Consider the following 21,677-nt stretch of genomic DNA (forward strand, 5'->3'; position numbering starts at 1 on the left):
AGAAAGAAACGGTGACTAATCTCAAGTTATGTGAAGAGGTCAAAGTCTACAGGGCAAGATGCTCATTGAAAACTGTCCATTTGACTTCATAAATACAAAAACCTTGGAAAGAGAAACTTCCAAGAATAGTGTGAGTGGAAAATATTCCATATTTATCCCAGCTTTCTTTTAGTATTTCTTTCTATGTTGCAGAGACAGAAAAGCTTAAAACAAATTCCAGATTATCTTATAGCTAGAATTCCAAATGTGTTTCAGGTTCCATAATCAAATGAGCTCACACAAGACTTGGAATTACAACTGAGATTATTGATTGACCAGAGAAGCACAGTGCATGGTTCTGTAATTGGTGGTCAGTGTTGAAAAAGAGGCAGCATGGTTCTGAACCCAGCACGTGTAATAGTAGCGTGTGTGTGTGTGTGTGTGTGTGTGTGTGTGTGTTTGGAGACAACAGCTGTGAAGACGACTTATCAATGAACAGACAAATTCCTTATTCTGAGAAGAGCTGCTGATAAGCTGGCAGCACAGTTCTGCTATTAGATGTTTATATGTCTCTTTCTTAAGCCCTCTCAATAATTTATAATCCATTTAGAACATTGTAATAAATACATTTATCCTTAAACTACTTACAGTATATTCTGTTTCCTTCAACTCAACTGTCACCCATACAACTGAGACAAAAAGGTATGGATAGAGAGAAGATTGCTGGTGAGGAACAGGAAGTTTGGTAACACATTATCTAGCTGTCTCCTTTTTCTCCCAAAACAAAACAAAATCCTCTACTGAGAGTAACAAGAAATGTGTTGGAGTAAGGACGTGAAGAATATTATAAATATTTTAACAGTGAGCTAGTATTCAAAAACTTTTGTCTGGTGGTTGTAGCCTCTTGTTTCGAAGAGAAAATCTAAATTCCTGAGTTAATGGAATGTAATTAAAATTATTGTGATGGATGCAATATGGTAGAATAAATTAATACTAAACTTTTATGCTACAAATGCGTCAAAGTGCTGAATAGAAATACAACTTTTCTGATAAAATGTATTGCTATGTTTATAGGAAAAAATGTAAAATCCTCAGGGTCGGGGATGAAGGGTAAAATGAAAATAGTGAGCTGGTCTTGTGGCTGTGTCTGGCTGTTAAGTTTGGTTTTACACACTCATGGGGACAGGAAATACGTTTTGAGTCTGTGTGGCACAGGACGTTAGAATTGATGCAACTGCAAAATACTGAGACTCTACACAAAGGTTACACAACTGCTGAAAAGGAAATCTAGGGAAATCTCTATTCACCTACAGAAGTAGATCAGAAGATCATTTGCTGTGGTTACAGCCAGAAAACAAGCTTCCTTTGATAATTTACAGCAATGAGTATGTTTCTTAGGTGAGTTCATGGTCAAATTTGCACAATTCCAATGGTTTAGAAATGCCAGTGGGAGAGGAAAATAAGCTTAGAAGCTGGTTTCATTAAAAAACTTAAAAAACAGGTAAGACCACAACTTTATAAAATTTTGTGCAGACTTTGCTTTCCACAATGGTATTACTTTCAAGAGAAGTGAGTCGTATCTTTGACATTATAGTTGTATATTTTCTGTTACTTTTTTTTTCAGTTTTGGCAGTAAGTTGTTTTGTTTTAGTACATTATGACAATTATATGAAATGCATTGTCTGTAGAAATGATAGCAAAAAGTTCCCCTGTGGGCTAACAGCAGTCATTTGGGATATCTGGTATATAAAAATGCAGAATCTCTCTGAAAAGATATGTAATCCAAGACAGAATTTCCACAAATAATTTCACTGTGAAGGTGAGTACATTTCCAAAATTATTAGCACCATAAGAATTATTGGCAGACATAACCAATAGTCTTAAGAACTTCAAAAAATAGAAAAACAATATTTAGAAAACAGTATAAAAATAATGTATACAGAGTATTAAAGACAAAACAAGAAACTAAAATCATTAAGCCCAAAGCACCAAATTCATAGAAAAGTCAGTTTTGAAAAGGAATTAAGTAGGACTTCTAAAATTAAAATATAGTTATTATAATTATAAATGTATTGATCCACTCAAATTTCAGATAAGGCACAGAAAGAAATAATGAATTGAATATGAAACCTAGGAAAATAACCTAGAATGCAGCACAGGGAGACAAACGACCTTTACTTCCCCATTTTTTTCAAAGATATAAAAGCCAACAGAAGAGAACTTTCATATACACCAGTTACTCTATCTGCCCATGTTTTGCAACTGTACCCATATACTTGCTAGGATTGTCCATAAAATATTGGGACCCAGTGAAAAATGAAAAAGTGGGCTCCTTATTAAAGTTTCAAGATGGCGACAACAGAGAGTTGAGCTGAGCACAGGTCTCCCCTGAGCACAGCATCTGGTGTGACTGCAGTAGGCACATGTCCATCAAGATTATTGTTAGCGCAGCTATTACTTCTATTCTCTCTCTCTCTCTCTCTTTTTTTTTTTTTATACGGAGTATCGTTCTCTCGCCAGGCTGGTGTGCAGTGGCACGACCTTGGCTCACTGCAACCTCAGACTCCCTGGTTCAAGTGTTTCTCCTTCCTAAGTCTCCTGAGCAGCTGGGATTACAGGCACGCGCCACCACGCCCAGTTAATTGTTGTATTTTTAGTAGAGACAGGGTTTCACCGTATTGGCCAGGATGGTCTCCATCTCCTGACCTCCTGATCCTCCTGCATTGGCCGACTTCTATTTTTAGATAAGCTACCTTTCTCCCAGCTATGGTGAATGCATCTGTCTGGTCACTGAATTCAAGCTCTTCTTGTCTATCAACAATATTCTTTCAAAATTAATTTATTCATCCAATGAACTACTAGTTAGTATTTTTTTTTACAAAGAAAAGGTCAAGCCAATGTTAGACCGCACATGGAAGATGTAAAAGGTACAAAAATGCCAAAAGAACTTTAAAGTGCTTAAAACAAAAGACAAAGATGCAGATGTCAAAGACTTAAAAGTAAGACTTCAGAAGAAAATATAGAATTATATTATCATATTATGGTAGGTAGAATTTTTTAAGATGTGAAATGCATAAATCATTAAGAGGATGGATACAGTTGTTTACCTCAATATTAATCGCCACAAGACAAGTAAAGCACTCTAAACCAACTAACATGTCAAGACACGTATTTGGAGAAGTGATTAAGTCATATAACCAATAAAAGGTTTTGTCCAGAATAAAAAATACTTATTCCTGAAACAAGAATCAGACAGACCAGAGAACCAAATTTTGTAAATGGTTAAACAATGTGAACAGGCACTTCTCAGAAGAGGAAACCAATAACTATCAACACATCTTCACAAGAAATCTGAGAATTGAAAATCAAATAAAAAATGAGACATCATTTCTTAAATATTACTTTGGCAGGAATTTAAAATTCTCACCACAGTTTTTAGCAAGTAGGTGAAGAAATAAATACTCTTCCAGAGTGCTGTGATGAGAACACTTTGTAGAGCCATTTAGCAACATGTTTTGTAATTGAAAAACTGCTTTTTCTACAACCTAGCAATTCCACTCTTACATATCTATTCAAAAGAACAAGGTGCAACAAAAATAAAACAAGTGGTAAATACATAGGTATATATTTTTAAGTAAGTTACAAAAGAATAAGTAAAATATAATACTATATGTGTATCTTTTAAAACAGGAAAAATATATAAATTATTTCTGTAAATAGAAAATGTACATGGGGAGAATTCATCCCAGCTTCTGGTTGTTGGCTACTACTAAAAAGGGAGAAAGACTGTAGAATGTACTGGACTTAAGGTTTTCAGACAGAGTAAAATCAATTTGGGTTCATATTGACTATGAGTGGTAACCGCAATCCACAAAGCATGAACAGTACAAGTATCAGGAGAAACATCTGAAGATGAGTAACCGTTTGTGCTGTAAACCCCACGTACTATAAAGGAATCTTAATACTCACTGAAGATTGTTTCCATACTTTGGGGCACACAGGTAATTGAGCCCTAAACATCATCCTAAAGTAAATGCATTACTCAGTTGTCATCCTTATTTGTGAAAGGAAAGGTACAGACACTCCCTAAGTGTAAGATAAATATGAAAAATCTGGGTTAAGCTTGTGATTTAAGAATTTTATTACTTATTTGTGGTGGGAGGAAGACCGAGTACTGTCTATAAGCTTTTATTGTTTAGTGTGACTTTGGGTTATCGTGAATGTCACCTGGATTCTGAACGATTTTTACACTGAAAGAAAGAAAAATGACTGTTGCCGAGGCAGTCGAAATGATTTTCTTCCCAGTCCAGGTGGGCATTGGCAGGCATCCCACTTTCTAAGCTCTCTAATGAATCACAAATATATGGATCTGACACAATACTAATAGAACTAGGAAAAAAATTATGCTGTGAAAACTCTCTTTTCTGAATTGATTTTGCCGTTAATGGAACTGAATTTTCAGGTACAGTACTTCTAATTAACCTTGCTTTTCTGTGCCTGTAAAGTGGACAGCAGCTGTTTATCACTTTGTTTCCATGGGGACATAGAGGATATGATTTTGTGATTGTATATTACATGTTGTGAAATCAATTAATCAGGCATATTCTGCTGCTTCTGTACTATTTCTCCAGAGTAAAACAAAAACTCAATTTAAATTTCAATTTTCCTTGCTTCTTGCCACTTTCAACTCTACTCATTAAATATTCAACATATTATTGGCCACACTAAAATTTTTATTCTGCTGTCACTTCCTCATTAAACATTTCCCCTAAGGCCAAACTTTTTCTCCAGGCTTCTGGTAAATCTATCTGTAGTTATGACTATATTTGTCTAAAACCACATTAATTCAGCAAAAATCTATCATGCCAATAAAGAAAACTTGACAAAGTTATGTGTGATACACGTACATTTATTGCAGCAGTACTCACAATAGCAAAGACTTGGACCCAACCCAAGTGTCCATCAATGACAGACTGGATTAAGAAAATGTGGCATATATACACCATGGAATACTATGCAAACATAAAAAAGGATGAGTTCATGTCCTTTGTAGGGACATGGATGCAGCTGGAAACCATCATTCTCAGCAAACTACCGCAAGAACAGAAAACCAAACACCGCATGTTCTCACTCATAGGTGGGAATTGAACAATGAGATCACTTGGACACAGGAAGGGGAACATCACACACCAGAGCCTGTTGTGGGGTGGGGGGAGGGGGGAGGGATAGCATTAGGAGATACACTTAATGTAAATGACGAGTTAATGGGTGCAGCACACCAACATGGCACAAGTATACATATGTAACAAACCCGCACATTGTGCACATGTACCCTAGAACATAAAGTATAATAATAAAAAAAAAGTTATGTGTGAAACAAAGTGGGCAAAAGCTATGCTATATGTCTGAATGTGTCTCCTTTCTTCTTTGGTAGATAGTGTACTAAAATGTAAGTTCCAAGCAAACAGAATTTTTCCTTTTTTGTTTGTTTACTGCTACAGTCCCAATAGTGGCACATAGTAGTTGACCAATAATAGTTGGTGAATGGATGATTCAATAAATACGCTCTTTGCATTATTGTGAGGTGAGACGCAGAAGGCATTATGGTAACTATATGTTAAATATTAAAAGTTATTAATCAAGCTAGTATGTTGTTCTGTAAAATATTTTCCATCCCATTTAGGCAAATATATTTCATAAAGACAGTTGAAAGATACGTTATAAAGCTGTAATATTTATGTTAGGAAAGTTAACAAAATATTGAGACATCTCAAATTTTTTCTGCGTATTTAGGTATTTAGTTAACTGGTTATGATGCTTGGATTAATAATAAATGAAAATACATAGATAATTCGTAAGTGTACGTTCATTCTATATTGATCTTCCTTGCCTTCATTCCAGCAAAACCAGTAATTATGTTGCAATCATGATTATCGTATCATTTTGTTGTACTGTATTTAAGAGCATACAATTTGAAATACTTTTTCAAAAATGTAAATTAAATATAAACATTTTTAAACATCTTTTCAATAACCTTTTTCTTCTAAAGAATTTAAAATTACTTATTAAAATGCAAATGCAAATTGCAAATTTATTATGGTATGAAATTTTAAAATAAATAGCCAAACGAAACTGAAATTTTAGCATTTTTAAAAATGACTATGTCTTATTAAATGTTTTAAGAAAAACAAAACTATCATCAGTTCTAATATTCACCTACAAGATTATTTATCCTCCTTGTACAACTGGTACAAATACCTCACTTATTTGTATGTTAATTTAGAAAGGAATTAGAATCAAACTAGGATACTCAGCACTTTTGGGAAAATAATGCTTAACATTCTACGATCCATTCCATTATTCCTGTTAATTGAGACAAAGGATTTGACAGGGTAATTACTAATTTTGTATCTTAGCTGAGCACTTTTGCCACTCAAATCCTTCTTGTACACAGAAGCAGGAAAATGGGGTAGCTTTCAATGAAAAAGCCTGAAACACCACCTTAATCCAGTGATCCAAGTGAATGAACATTGATCAAGACACACCAAAATGAAGTGCCCCCTGGTGGAAGGTAATGAGAATAAAACAATCTCACTTTTGTAATAATCCTAGAAGATACGCATAACCTGAATTTAATTATGTGGAAATAACAAGTTACTCCAAGTTAAGGGCATTCTAAACATGCCTGTAATCCTTGAAAGCATCAATAGTAGGCAGTCATATTAAAAACTAAGCTGTAGCTCTATGTGGTTGTATGGAATAAACCCTAAGACACATATTTTAAGTTTTAAAAAAGTTAGAGACCAGTATTTTAGTTTGGAAAAAAATTCTATGCATTTATAATTCATTTCAGAACAACAAACAGTTAGTGATTGTTACCTCTGGGATCAGGTAGAGAGTGATAAAAAGGTATTTATTTTCCACTTCCCACTTTTCTGTACTGCATAATTTATTTTAACCTGAATATAAATTGTATTTAAAATTTTCTTAAATAAAATGTATTTTGAGTTCTTTTGAGTGCTACAACCTTTGTTTTTGAGTCTCAGAAAATAGAAAATAATTTCAGGCCAAAAATAATACTGTTGTTCATTTAGTCAGCACAAGACTAATCATAGCTTACGACACTTGCAGTCTCATTCTGTCCCCGTAATGAACTAACTATATAGGTGTCTGGGCAAGTACTTGAGTTTTCTGAGATTTCTTACTAATCTTCATAAATGAGTTTTCTAGTAATTATAACTTTCTTTTTAAAACGTGAATTACAATTTATATATCATGTCGTCAACAGAGGGCAGTGATTACCACAAGTAATCCCTTGTTCTCTGAGCAAGCATGAATAATTTTAATACAATTTGAAGAAACATAGTATTCAAAGGGCCACCATTTTCTTCTCTATTCCTACAAATTTTGATCACATTCCAATTTTCTCCTCTCCAAACAAAGACTTCAACCAACCAAACACTTCTTATTTCAAACAACATCAGTCCTTTGGGTTAGAAATAAAAACATAATAAAAGAAGAAAGATTATAAAAATAATTTCATGATGACAGGGGCCTTGCCAACGGGAATCAAAATGTCTCTTACTCTCTGCCTTCTAATCACTTGCGTAGTGGGTGTGGATGCGTTAGTGCCCACTGGGAGGATCACAAAGGAGCAACAGATTTGAGTTTAAACTATGCTTGGCTCCTTACTGCCAGTAAGTACTAAAATTCTGGCCAATTTAATTGCACTTTCTAATAATTCTCAAATTTCTTTAAATTTAAAATAGTGACAATAGCTACTTTAGAGGATTGTTAAAGGATTAAAATAATTATTTGAAAAAAATACAACAGTACTAGGTATATAATAGGCATTAAAAAATGTTGATTGTTACTACACAACTATTGTCATTATACAGATTTATTTGTGTTAGGACAATAGTATCTAACAATAGAAAGAATATTGCATTTTCTCCTTAAGCTTGTGTGTATATATACATGTATGCAAAATATATATATGTTTATGTAACATATGTAATATATGTACATATGTACATGTGTTTATGTAATATAAAATGAGCAAAGAACATAAATAACAATTCACAAAAGAAAAAATCTAATAAGAAAATTAATATTCAACTTCAATGTTACTCAATGAACTGCAAATTTAAAATTTTGCCAGGTTTTGCCTATAAAACTGAGGAAAAAATATAAGTGTCATTAAAGGAGCTTACTATCATAAACTGTAAAGTGCAAGTGACTAGAAATTGACATAAAAATATAATTATTCACCATGAGATTCCAATTTTAAATTTTTTTAAAAATCTGAATATGAGATAAATAAAAATTTTTCTTTACATTTTAGATGTTGAATAACCAGTGAAAACCTCCCCAAGATACACCAACATGACTGTATAAATTAAAAGGCATAAATAAACAGAATTTTACATGAAGCTTGGGAATAACATATTTCTAAGCAGCTTTAAGAGGAGATATATCAAAAGGTGAGACATAGTTTGTTGTAATCCTCCTTCAGAGTAAAAGTTGTGATCATTGGTAGAATTCACTTTATTGTGGTTTTATCTGTCTTATCCTTTGCTGTTTTTTTAAATCCTTGAACAGTATTTGTCATATAGTTGGTGTTTAATAAATATGTCTATGTTTATGTGCTATTTTTTCATACTTTTTTTCCCTAAGAAACTTGTAAGTAAAAATATTTTAATAAAATGTTTATAAACTTCCAGGAAATTATTTTTAAATGTCTAAAATAGAGATTATCTGTTAGCAATATTTTTATGATTCTTACCAAAAATCAGTTAAACTCTCTGTCTGCTAACCATTCTTGTTTTTGTAGATGTGTCTTATATTATTAGATAAATGGAAATAGATAATCACAAAACCATTAGCTTTGTGATTGTTAGTGAGCCATTTTTCCTTAGAGTTCCAAAGAGCATGGACCAATGTCTTTTTTTTTCTGGTTCCTCTTAGAAAACATTAGTGAAAACACAAATATATACTTAATAAAGAGAGACAAAAATAAAAATAAAATATTTTGAATAAAAATTATTATTCAGGCCAGGTGTGGTGGTTCATGCCTGTAATCCCAGGACTTTGGGAGGCCAAGACAGGCAGATCAGAAGTTTGAGACTAGCCGGGCAATATGGCGAAACCTTGTCTTTATTACAAATGCAAAAGTTAGCCAGGTGTGGGGGCACAGGCCTGTGATCTCAGCTACTCGGGAGGCTGCGGCATGAGAATAATTTGAACCCGGGAGGATGCAGTGAGCTAAGATCATGCCACTGCACTCCAGCCTGGGTGACAGAGTGAGACCCTATTCTCAAAAATAATAATAATAATAATAATAATAATAATAATAATAGTTTTATATATATATTATTCAGACTTAGTTACTCATAGAAGACATTTGAAAATTCAAGTGATTAGAAAGAATATAGAATAAAAAAGACAAAGTGTATTCATTTTCTTTTGAACTCATACTCTGGTATCATTGAGATATATCACTGAGATATGTGGTCATGAACATAATCTTTGAACTCTAATACAACACAGGTACATTTTAATATACCACTGTACATATTATATATAGAAGTTAGTACAATCCTCACACAGAAGAACTTGTAGTCTGGTCTAAGTCTTGTTCTAGAATAAATTTATCCACGTCTGGCACCTTTACTTCTTTAGTCAATACTCAATCAATGCTACTCTGCCTCTGCAACTTTTTTATGAGACTGTGATAGCCTAGAGGGACTATTACCAGGTAAACATTTCTATACTTCTAAATTACCCTGCGACATTCCAAGAGAAGAATCTTCCTCCCGGGAGATAAATCTTCTAATAGTATCATACTACCATTGGAAGATGCAGCCACTTACATAATAAAATATAGAAGTCCATGGATCTGAGGCTATAACCTGGCTAACTTCATAAGGTGGGACCAGCCTAATTCCTTTGAAGTAAAATATATTATTGATACCAATGTGGTAGCTGAGATACAGGCCTTCTAAAATATATTGCCTATGAAATTCAGATATTTTATAGTCATTTAAAAGATGCAGCTTTCTAACAACAGATTGTTGGTTTAGCAACTAATCAAACATTTGCAATTAAATAACATGGCTAATAAAAGTAATGTATTAGAATACAAAAAAATGTGAAGTCATTCAAAACAGACCACACACTGATAGACAAAATATAATCCATTTAAAAAAAAGAAACATATATCTGTAGAGCTCTCCATGACTGAGAATATACAGAATAATGTTTTTCAATGCCTATTGTTGGGAAATACATATGAATAATACGTATTATTTGAATTTTGTCTTTATGCTTTTTTTATTTTCCATAATTAGCAGATATTCTTAATCAAGTATTTTAGTTTACTGGTATTTATTTTATTATTTTATTTTATTTGAAATGAAAAATCAGTTGAGAGAATGGCCACATATCATACCCAGATAAACTTTTCTGAGAAGCTACCTAAGAGCCCCAAAGCTCACAGGTAGATAATTCGTTCAGAGGGAGAATATGAGACACAGAGCATAGGAACAGTTAAGTAGAACCCCCCAGACGCAGTCAGGTTTGCAGAGTGGGGCTCAAAGTAGAACAGTGGTTTCCGATTGGGAATCATTCTGTTCTTCACTGAATGTTAGGCAAATTCTGGAGACATGTTAAGTTGTTACCATCAGACGCAGTTGTTTACTGGCATCTAGTGTATAGAGACTAGCAATGCTGCTGCATAGCCTACAGTGCACAGGGCAACCTACTGCAACAAAGAATTATCTGTTCTAAAATGTCAATAATGCCCAAGTTAATATACCTGGGGGCAAATATATAATTTCTCTGCTGAGAAGGACAATACATTAGAGAAAGTCAACTACATTTTTACCTGTTTTGCAGGACTGAAACCTTCCTAAAGTGAAATTCTGTTCTCAACTAAAGAAATGAACAGAGTCTAGAAACTGCATAAGTCAATTCAGTTGAACATTTTGTGATGCTCAGAGGTTATAATCAAGGAAAGAATGAAGATGACTGGTTGGTCTTGTGCACTCTGAAAATCTGGGCAGGATTGTTTTATCTAATCAGCCAGGCTTTCTCAGGCCAGGATTCATCAAGGGCTTAGTTCCCTATATACAGTCTGAAACAGCAGGAAAAGATTGTAAGCATAATTATTTCTGACGTCAAAGTTCCTTAAGCATTCCTAATCAATAAGAGAGATAAGATAATCTATGCCATAAGTAATTATCCCTGAAACTCAGTTCACAAAGAGATAGAAATCAGCAAATGTGTATACTGGTGGAGAGATTGCAATAAAATTGACCTATCCTTACATGTAATTTTCCTGGGATATTCAAAATGAAATTGTTTTTTATGAAAAGGCAAACCTTTTATGCAATTTACTACTCTCCTTCCTTGCAGGATAGGTAAAATTTTGTCTGTGGACCTATGAAATTATTCATTGTGGTGATCACAGAGTCACTGAGTATGATTTTTGAGAAGGGTTGGGTAGTCCATCCTAGGCAGATAGAAGGCTTGCAGCTATATTAAGTAAAAGGGAGAAAAGGCCCAACTTCTCTGGTTTATACCATGCTATATTCATACACATGACCATCATGCATTATATATACATTAATACAGCACCAATAATAATACTTAAGACAGACATGACAAAAATGAGAGTTAAAGTAACACTGAAAACAATAAAATTTGTTAAAAATAAAATATTATAGATGGGATTCAATAGTAAATGATTTTCAATGGAATACAAGCAATAAAGATTAAATGAATCATTAAGAATGTGTTACAAAGTAATTAAAATAAATGGCCTAGTAAATGGAAAGCCTAAAACCAGTTTAAACTATAGAAAATAAATAAAAGCAAAACAAAGGGTAGAACATTAAAAAACAAAACACAGAATGGTTAAAAATATAAATTCTCAGACCTAACATTCCAATGCGGAAGGAAACAGGGTCCTGAGAGATGCAGAAACCATAAAAGCAAAGATAATTGGCCCTGAGATTTGACTTTTTTTGAAGGGGGTCTCCAGGCAGATATCCTAAATGAAATCCATACATACTAAAACTCTGGTGAGCACAACAGTGGTTAATTTTCAGGGACAAGGCTGTGAATTTATTCTCAGCAGTTTTGCTCCTCCTTTCCATGGTCTTTTCTCTCTTTGTGTTCACTCACCCAAGGTTTTGTGTGTATAAACTGATCCCTTACATACTGCAAAGAAAAAGGGATCATTAATTTGCAAACCCCTTAGTCCTAAAAAGTGAAACAATACCTCATAATGGTTAAACTCAAGGATTATAGAGTTGGAGTTAACGCTGGTAAAGTTATTTAAACATTCCATGTGCTATCTTAAGGCATTGTTAAGAAAATCAAGTGTGTATACTTGGTTAAATTTTTTAATAGCCTATAATAGTTTTGGTGAATAATGGTTTTATAATTCTGTGTTAAGTAAAACATTACTTTTCTTAATGAAATCTGAACTTAAAGAGAATATGGTGAGCAGACCAATCACTCTTCTTTATCAGGTGCATTTCACACGTGCCAGAACCTAGGAGAAGAGATTGGACAAATATTTGAACACTTTTTAAATTGCCTATTGAATTCTCAAAGGAGGTTACATTTTTCCATCTGGACTTTTTTCTCACTTAGGAAAATTCCCAGAAAGGATAGAGCAGCAAGCTCAGCAGGAAATCCGTGTTCTGAGTTTTTATCTTCCACACAGAGTTGGGGAAAGACAGGAAGAAACAGGAAATTTAATCTGGTAGTCCCCACTAACCCATATCCATTTTTCACAGACGGAAAGAAAAGCATACACAAAAAGGGAAATAACAAATTTCTCTTGTGTACTTTCTCTTGGGACACAAAATAATTTGTTCCAAGATTTATATTAAATGTTGCAAGACTTAAAGCGATGTCAAGATTACATACAGAGTGTTATCACAGCTTTCAATTTATTTAGTTTACATGGTTCACATTCTATGGTTTCCCTTTTAAAATAAAGGCACAGCATAAATGAAGTTTGTTTGCTTTCCTCAAGAGAAAGCACAGGCAAAAAGAAGCTTCTTTTAAGAGTGAAATTCAGAGGGCATTTGTTGCCATGCATTCCTAGCACAGACAGCTAAAGAGAGCTGTAGGTTAAAATTCTTAAATCTTGCCAAAAATAGTCAGCTGCTTTGTGAGAAAAAGTTATTGAAAAGAAAAATCAGTACATTTAGAAAAAGAGTGCTGTTAGTTCCACATGGTTATTATATTGGAAGTTTTTTGGTTATTGCATCTTATGCAGATAACCAGGAAAGATGTTTTTTTTTACTTTTCATGCACATTGACTTTGGAAACTACATTATAAAAGAGAATAACATCATTTTATAAAAGTAAAAGAATACCTGCACTTATTATGATGTGATAAAAATGATAAAATGAAATAATGTTTAAAGGACTTCTAATTTGTTTTTACAAATATTATCTTGATAACAAATGGTTATTTTTTCTTTCATTTAGGTAGTTACAATTTTTAAAATTAAGCATTTTGAAAAGAATGAACTGTAAAATGTCTCTCTAAGGTTTTTCTGTTGTTGTTATATGTTCTAATTTATTTTTAATTTAAATATTTGAAATCGAGGAAAAGTAGAAAAGAAAATATCCCAAAAATCCAGTAACAATCATTCATAATTAGTAAATACTAGGATTTTCATTGTAATTGCTCTATATGTTATATGTAATGATTTATATTTTATTATATAGTATTTTGTGTAAAATACAGTATTATTTAGTATTTCATATCAGATATGTAAAATATTACATGTATAGTTGAAGGTCACATCATTCTTTATAGTCTTTCCCTATTGCATACCTCTCCCCTCCTTTCTAGAACAAACAACAAATGTAACTATATGTCCTTTTATTGCATATATAGCTATGTGTATTTCTAAAGTTATGTAAATGATATTGTTCTTAACTTTTACACTGATTTATTTTTTGTTTTGGCCATGTGTATACTGTATTTTATCTAAATACCATATTACTGTATTTTATCCAAATAGTCTTCTATCAAATTATTATATCCCAGTGCATTTATTCAGTCCACATTGATTAATTTTTAAATTATTATGTCATTCTATCATAAATACACATGCACATGTTTGTTTACTACAGCACTATTCATAATAGCAAAGACATGGATCAACCTAAATGCCCATCGATAGTAGACTGGATAAAGAAAATGTGGTTGGTACATATACACCATGGAACACTAGGCAGCCATGAAAAGGAATCAGATCATATCCTCTGCAGTGACATGGATAGAGGTGGAGGCCATTACCCTTAACGAACTAACACAGGAACAAAAAACTAAATACCACATTTTCTCACTTGTAAATGAGAGCTAAATATCAAGTACGTATGGACACAAAGAAGGGACAAACAGACACTGGAGCCTACTTGAGGGTGGAGGTTGGGAAGGAGGTGAGGAGTGAAAAACTATTAGATACTGTGCTTATTACCTGGGTAACAAAATAATCTATACACTAAATACCCATGACACATAATTTACCTGTACTATAGCAAACCTGCATATGTACTCCTGAATTTAATGTTCAAACAATTAATTGCTTTTAATTTTCAGATTTTATAAAAAATATTACATATATCTTTGTATAAGGTGTAAGGAAAGGGTCCAGTTCAGTTTTCTGCATTTGGCTAGTCAGTTTTCCCAACACCATTTATTAAATAGGGAATCCTTTCCCCATTGCTATTTTTTGTCAGATTTGTCAAAGATCAGATGGTTGAAGATGTATGATGTTATTTCTGAGACCTCTGTTCTGTTCCATTGGTCTATATATACCTTTTGGTACCAGTACCATGCTGTTTTGGTTACTGTAGCCTTGTAGTATAGTTTGAAGTCAGGTAACATGATGCCTCCAGCTTTGTTCTTTTTGCTTAGGAGTGTCTTGGCTTTATGGGCTCTTTTTGGTTCCATATGAAATTTTAAGTAGTTTGTTTTTTTCCAATTCTGTAAAGAAAGTCAGTGGTAGCTGGATGGGGATAGCACTGAATCTATAAATCACTTTGGGCAGTATGGCCAAAGTAATTCTTTCTATCCATGAGCATGGAATGTTTTTCCATTTATTTGTGTCCTCTCTTATTTCCTTGAGCAGTGGTTTGTAAATCTCCTTGAAGAGGTCCTTCACATCTCTTGTGAGTTGTATTTCTAAGTCTTTTATTCTCTTTGTAGCAATTGTGAATGGGACTTCACTCATGATTTGGCTCTCTGTTTGTCTGTTATTGGTGTACAGGAATGCTTGTGATTTTTTCACATTGATTTTGTATCCCGAGACTTTCCTCAAGTTGTTTATAAGCTTAAGAACATTGTGGACTGAGACAATGTGTTTTTCTAAATATACAATCATGTCGTCTGCAAACAGAGACAATTGGCCAGAATCTACAAGGAACTTAAACAAATTTGCAAGGAAAAAACAAACAACCCCATTAAAAAGTGGGTGAAGGATATGCACAGACACTTCTAAAAAGAAGACATTTATGTGGCCAACAAACATGAAAAAAAAGCTCATTATCACTGATGATTAGAGAAATGCAAATCAAAACCACAATGAGATATCATCTCATGTTAGAATGGCATGCATTAAACAGTCAGAAACAACAGATGCTGGAGAGGATGTAGAGAAACAGGAATGCTTTTACACTGTTGGTGGGAGTTAAGTTAGTTCAGCCACTGTGGATGACAGTGTGACAATTACTCAAGGATCTAGAACCACAAATACCATTTGATGCAGCAACCCCATTATTGAATATATACCCAAAGGATTATAAATCATTCTACTATAAAGATGCTTGCACATATATGTTTATTGCAGCAGTATTCACAATAGCAAAGACTTGGAACCAACCCAAATGCCCGTCAATGATATGGTGGATAAAGAAAATGTGGCACATATACACCATGGAATACTATGCAGCCATAAAAAAGGATGTGCTCATGTCCTTTGCAGGGACATGGATGAAGCTGGAAACCATCATTCTCAGCAAACTAACACAGGAACAGAAAACCAAACACCGCATGTTCTCACTCATAAGTGGGAGTTGAACAATTAGAACACATGGACACAGAGAGAGGAATGCCACACACTGGGGCCTGTAGTGGAGTGAGGGACTAGAGGAGGGATAGCATTAGGTGAAATACCTAGATGATGGGTTGATGGGTGCAGCAAACCACCATGGCACGTATATATCTATGTAACCAACCTGCATATTCTGCACATGTATCCCAGAATTTAAAGTATAATAAAAAATTTATACTACATGTATCATTGTTAGTATTTACTGGTGCATAAATGCAGAGTGCAACTTTTTTTAGAATATTAGAGATATAATTTCTGGGTTGTAGATTATACATAATTTTAAAATTACTAGATTTGGCTTTGGGAATTTCTTAATTTAACGAAGAAGTTCAATGGATATTTATTATTATGGCTAGTGAAGTATAGAAAAGGTAACATAACTACTGAAACAGAGGGGTAGTGTGGTACAGTATTTAGGACTGTATGCTCAGAATCCAACTGTCAAGATTCAAATTTCACTGTTTTCTATTTGCTGTTTGAACTTACACTAATAATTTCTCTTCATCTATAAATGGGAAAAATATTATTACCTACGTCACATGTTTGTTGCGAGAATTAAACAGTTTTCTTTTCTTTTTTATTTTTTGGAGACGGAGTCTGACTCTATCACCAGGCTGGAGCACAGTGTTGTATCTCGGCTCACTGCAACTTCTGCCTCCCGGGTTCAAGCAATTCTCCTGCCTCAGCCTCCCAAGTAGCTGGGACTATAGGTGCATGCCACCATGCCCAGCTATTTTTTTGATTTGTAATTTTAGTAAATTTGGGGTTTCACCATGTTGGCCAAGATGGTCTACATCTCTTGACCTTGTGATCTGCCCACCTTGGCCTCACGAAGTGCTGGGATTGCAAGCGTGAGCCACCTGGCAAGAATTAAGCAATTTTAAGAGATAAAGGACTTAGAATAATTTCTGGTACTCTGTAAGCCTTCAACAAACATTAACTATTATTGCCATGCATCTATTTGTATTACTGTTTTTATACATGTAACTACATTATCCTTATTATTGTTCAAGGGAGGAGAGGTCTAGAAGAATTGTGGATAACAGAGATAATTCCCTAGATCTTTTAGTTTAGTCAAAGTGTCTTGACTAAAGACACCAGTGTCAATATGTCTTCTGAGCAGCTTCCACATACCACTCTCTGACATTCCTGAGAATGAGCACATACCCTATTGTAGGGCAGCTCATCCAATCTTTGCAAACTACAATTGGTAAGAAAGTTATCCAGATTTTAAGCTAAAATCTGTGTGTGCAATATTATCACTCATCTAATTCTCTCTGGAGCAAAATAGATTATATTTACACTCTCTTCCACATACTAATTTTCTAGCAACAATAATACAAAATAATGTAATATAATATAATATGTGAATATATACTCTCCCCACTTTCCAAACTTTTTCTTCCTAAAGTTAAATATCCCAGCTTGCTTCATATTTCTTTGGAGGTACATATATTTTTAAGGTGTCTAAATGTGTATCCTTTAAATAACATGACTTTTGACTCACTCCTCTGAACACACTGTGCTTTGAAAAGGCTCTCCTAATGTTTGGTCCAATGATGGAAGCAACAGATTGCAAAGTGCCGTGGGAATATTACTCTTCTTATGCTAAATGATTTTTATCAATTATTGTGACCTAAGAGTCTGTGATACTTTTATAACAGGTATGTCATTTGTACAGGACTTACTTATCAGAGGTAAGCATATAGGAAACCCTTGTTATGCACCTTTAAAAAGTCAGTCAGTTTATGTATATCAATTACCTCTTGATTTACATTTCAGAGATATAGATATACCTACGAGGTTCTCACAGAAAGAGGTAGAGAAATAAATGAATAGTATTAGGAAAAAACTACATTAATATAAGTGATATCTAAATAATATCACCATACTATGTAGAAGAATGTCTGGTCATAGAAAACTAGAATTTTTTTAATGTAATATCTCACACTAAATATTTTTTCAGTCCACAGAAGAACTTGTTTCCTTCTTTGTGAAACATTACATTAAAAAATAAGTAGTAATATTTTATTGTGAAAACCTTAATGCGATTTATGACTAATACTTCTTTGAAAAATTTTCCGTGAGAGCTAAGTAACCCTCAAACCATGACTAGAGTTTCATAGTCCCACATGCTGCAACTGCTTCCCAAAAACCATTCTCATTTTCAACTTAGCAAGAAATACCTTATTAATAATGAATATGACATAGATCAAACAAAAATTACAACAATGCTGGCACTCAACCTTTACATGTATGTATTTATTTTGATATCCATGTGAAAATTTAACCAGTTGAGAAGACGGAATTTTCCTACAGATGGACTCAGCTTGCTTGTGAATGGAAAATTCCTGAAAACCCTTTTGGCACTACTAGGCTGCTTAACAATAATTTACTTTAATCTGCAACATATTTCAAATTGATCCTTGTTTAATTAATTGTTGAAGGCTGCTGCTTACCATAGGTAAATTCAGGAAGGGATTCTCCCCCTAACTACTTTATATGCTGCAAGGAATGTGTAGGAAGAAGATGAGGCGCAGGGAGACGGAAGACGTGGGGTCTAGCAGTCCAATTTAGTCCAGTGGTTCAGGGTTACATAATGTCATTATATGCATGCAGTCGAGAGAGTGTATTGTTCATTTCTGCCTAACTTATGCTTGGTAGCAAACTACTCCCAAATTTACAGAGCTTTTACCAACAAAGCGTTAATTTTCAATCACCTTTGTGGGTCATCTATGTTTGTGCTTCTTTTCCTCTTTATTATGATTATGAAAGAATAGCCCTTATCTCAAACATAACAATCATCTGGCAGAAACAATGGAAAAAATATAGAACATAAAACTCATACACTTGTCATGAAGCTCATAAAAATTCTACCCAGCTGTTGCGTACATTTATTTCTGCTCATTGTATTTGCCAAAGCTAGTAATGCAGCAAAATCTTATGTTAGAGAGGAGAGAAATATTCTCTCTTCACTGGTTACCAAAGAGGGACCAAAAGGGAGGGGAAGGAACTATGTATTTTTGAACAAATAATATAATCTACCACAGAGAGGAGTAGGAAGAGAAGCTAAGTATGTCCCTTCTCCTTCACATGTATCTAAATGTCCCTCATTCTGTGAGATGGATATTTTTAAGTTCTTAAGAAATATGAAAAATTGAGATACTTAATGGTTGAAAAAACTATCAAAAGAGAAATTAATCATGCAGATAATGCATGATATGCTTAATATTAGATATCTCAACTATTGTTAAAATGAACATGATATTAAATTTAGCTAAAAATAAGGTGGCTGGACTATAGTTGGTAGTATTTTGATTTGCCACAGGATACATTTTTCCATTTATTTTTGTCCTTACCCTTTATCCCTGGCAGATAAAGATAAGAGCAAAAAGAACTTCACGTGACTTGCCGAATGGATGTTTCAACCCACAGGAAAGAAGATTTTCTTGAAAGACAAGGCTTTAAATTGCAAGAACTATGATCTGAAGTGAGAACATATTTTTAATTTTAAATCTTGCCTGTAATAGACACAACTAAGCTATAACAGCCCTCTTAGTAGAGGGCAGTCAGGACAGAGAGGAGAAAATGGGCCAGGGTCCTTCCCCAGTCACTCCCAAAGGTTCAGGTGCTCTCGAGAGAAGGGAAGGAATGAGAGCAGGACACATCTGAATTGCCTAAATTTTCCCCAGAGTGACCAAATTTTAACTGATAATTTAGCTAGTAATAAATTACCTACAAAAAGCAAGATTGCACTTTCCACATCAGTAAACACAGGGACTTCAGAGCTAAATACATTTCAGTAATGATTAAATAAATATAGAGGCATGTTTAAAATCATGTTTGCATGTGTCTTACCTATTACATAGAGTTTTAATAAATATAATCTGATATAGCCTAGAGGCCATTCTTTCTTACATCTGAAATCTGAAAATGTCCATTGTTTTCATTTGCTGATCCGTTTTCAGAAATCCATTTTCAGAAAAAGTATGGTTTAGATTCTATATATAAGGATGAAGACTGGAATGAAAAGTAAAGCTCAAGGACTCACCCTTCACCCAATCCAGTTAAACATCTTTGCAGTCACATTTTGTATGAAAAGTAATTGTTTAAAATATGAAATAATGAAATATCTAATATTTACCCACTTTAAAGTAGACAAAAAAGCATGAAATGAATATTTGATGTGATAAAATTTAATTTTGCTTTGGATATTTATGAAAACCTCCATTGAATCTGAAGTTTTAATATGTTAGTGTTCTCTATCCTGCAACCATGTGTGACCTTCTCACCATGATCAATTAGAATTACCTGAACTTATTGAAACATCAGATGTTTTAACAGCCAACATTCTTAAAGGATAAAGTTAGGAAATGTCTCCTGATAGGTAGGGCAAGTCAAAGAAAAATGATTATTTTTATATCTTAGTCAAGAAATATTAAACCTTATATTAAAAACTGATAATATTTGACACGTGTGAGTTGGAAAGAAAAAATAACAAAACATGGTGAGAAATGAAAAGATCCAGATACTTACTAGACACAAAGAGGTTTAAGATACAAAGGCAGATAGACAAATTGTTGGTGAGAATATTTGTTTTATCCAAATAAATTAGACTTAAGAGTTATACACAATGAAATGGTAAACTAGCAAAAAAAAAAAAAAAAAAAAAAAGCACAGAAAGGATCTTGCACAAGCCTTTGGGAGGGAGGAGCTGAGTCTACAGAGTCCATAGTTACAACATCAGGCTGACTTTACAGTATCATAACATCAAGTTCTCACATTCTCTTTAGCACAAGAATACTGAAGGTTTTGCAAGTTACATTTTTTTTTTTTTAAATGATGAGAAGTTTTCATTGATGCCAAGCACAGCTTAACTATGAAATTGATCACCTATGGTGTTAAAATAAAACCACTCAGCGATGGCTCTTTCAGATAGGTTCTTAACATTTTAAGAAAAACATTTTTAAATGACTTTAGGACAAAAAGGGGCTTATTGCAAGGATGCATGCTCCTGAGTACTTTGGAGAACTTGAGCTAGGCCTGGGCATGTACTGCAGCTGTAGAGCTCAGGCATCATGCTCACATCATTTGCTTTCTCTTGCTCTTGCTTTCATTCTTTCCCTGGTTCTCTCTTAGAAGTTACCTGTTTTCCTTGATTCTTTTCCTCAATATCCTGTCAACCAGCTGTCACCACATAACCATCTTGCTTATGGACATTGTGGCTATCAGCCCTTTCTCTATCTGGCATTTTAGTTAAGAGCCTGAAATTTACCATTGTCAACCTAAAATAACTAAAAGAGTCAGAATCTAGTTTAAAGAGAGTTTATTCAAGCACAAAGTTTGAGGACAAGCTGTTCAGGAAGGACAAATTCCAAAGAATGGAAGTCAGAGTTCAGAAGTACAGACGTTTGGGATCACAGCCGGGCGCGGTGGCTCACGCCTGTAATCCCAGCACTTTGAGAGGTCGGATCGTGAGGTCAGGAGACCGAGACCATTCTGGCTAACACGGTGAAACCCCGTCTCTACTAAAAATACAAAAGATTAGCCGGG

Source organism: Colobus angolensis, unplaced genomic scaffold, assembly GCF_000951035.1.
Source record: "Colobus angolensis palliatus isolate OR3802 unplaced genomic scaffold, Cang.pa_1.0 Scaffold153, whole genome shotgun sequence".
Taxonomy (NCBI): Eukaryota; Metazoa; Chordata; class Mammalia; order Primates; family Cercopithecidae; genus Colobus; species Colobus angolensis.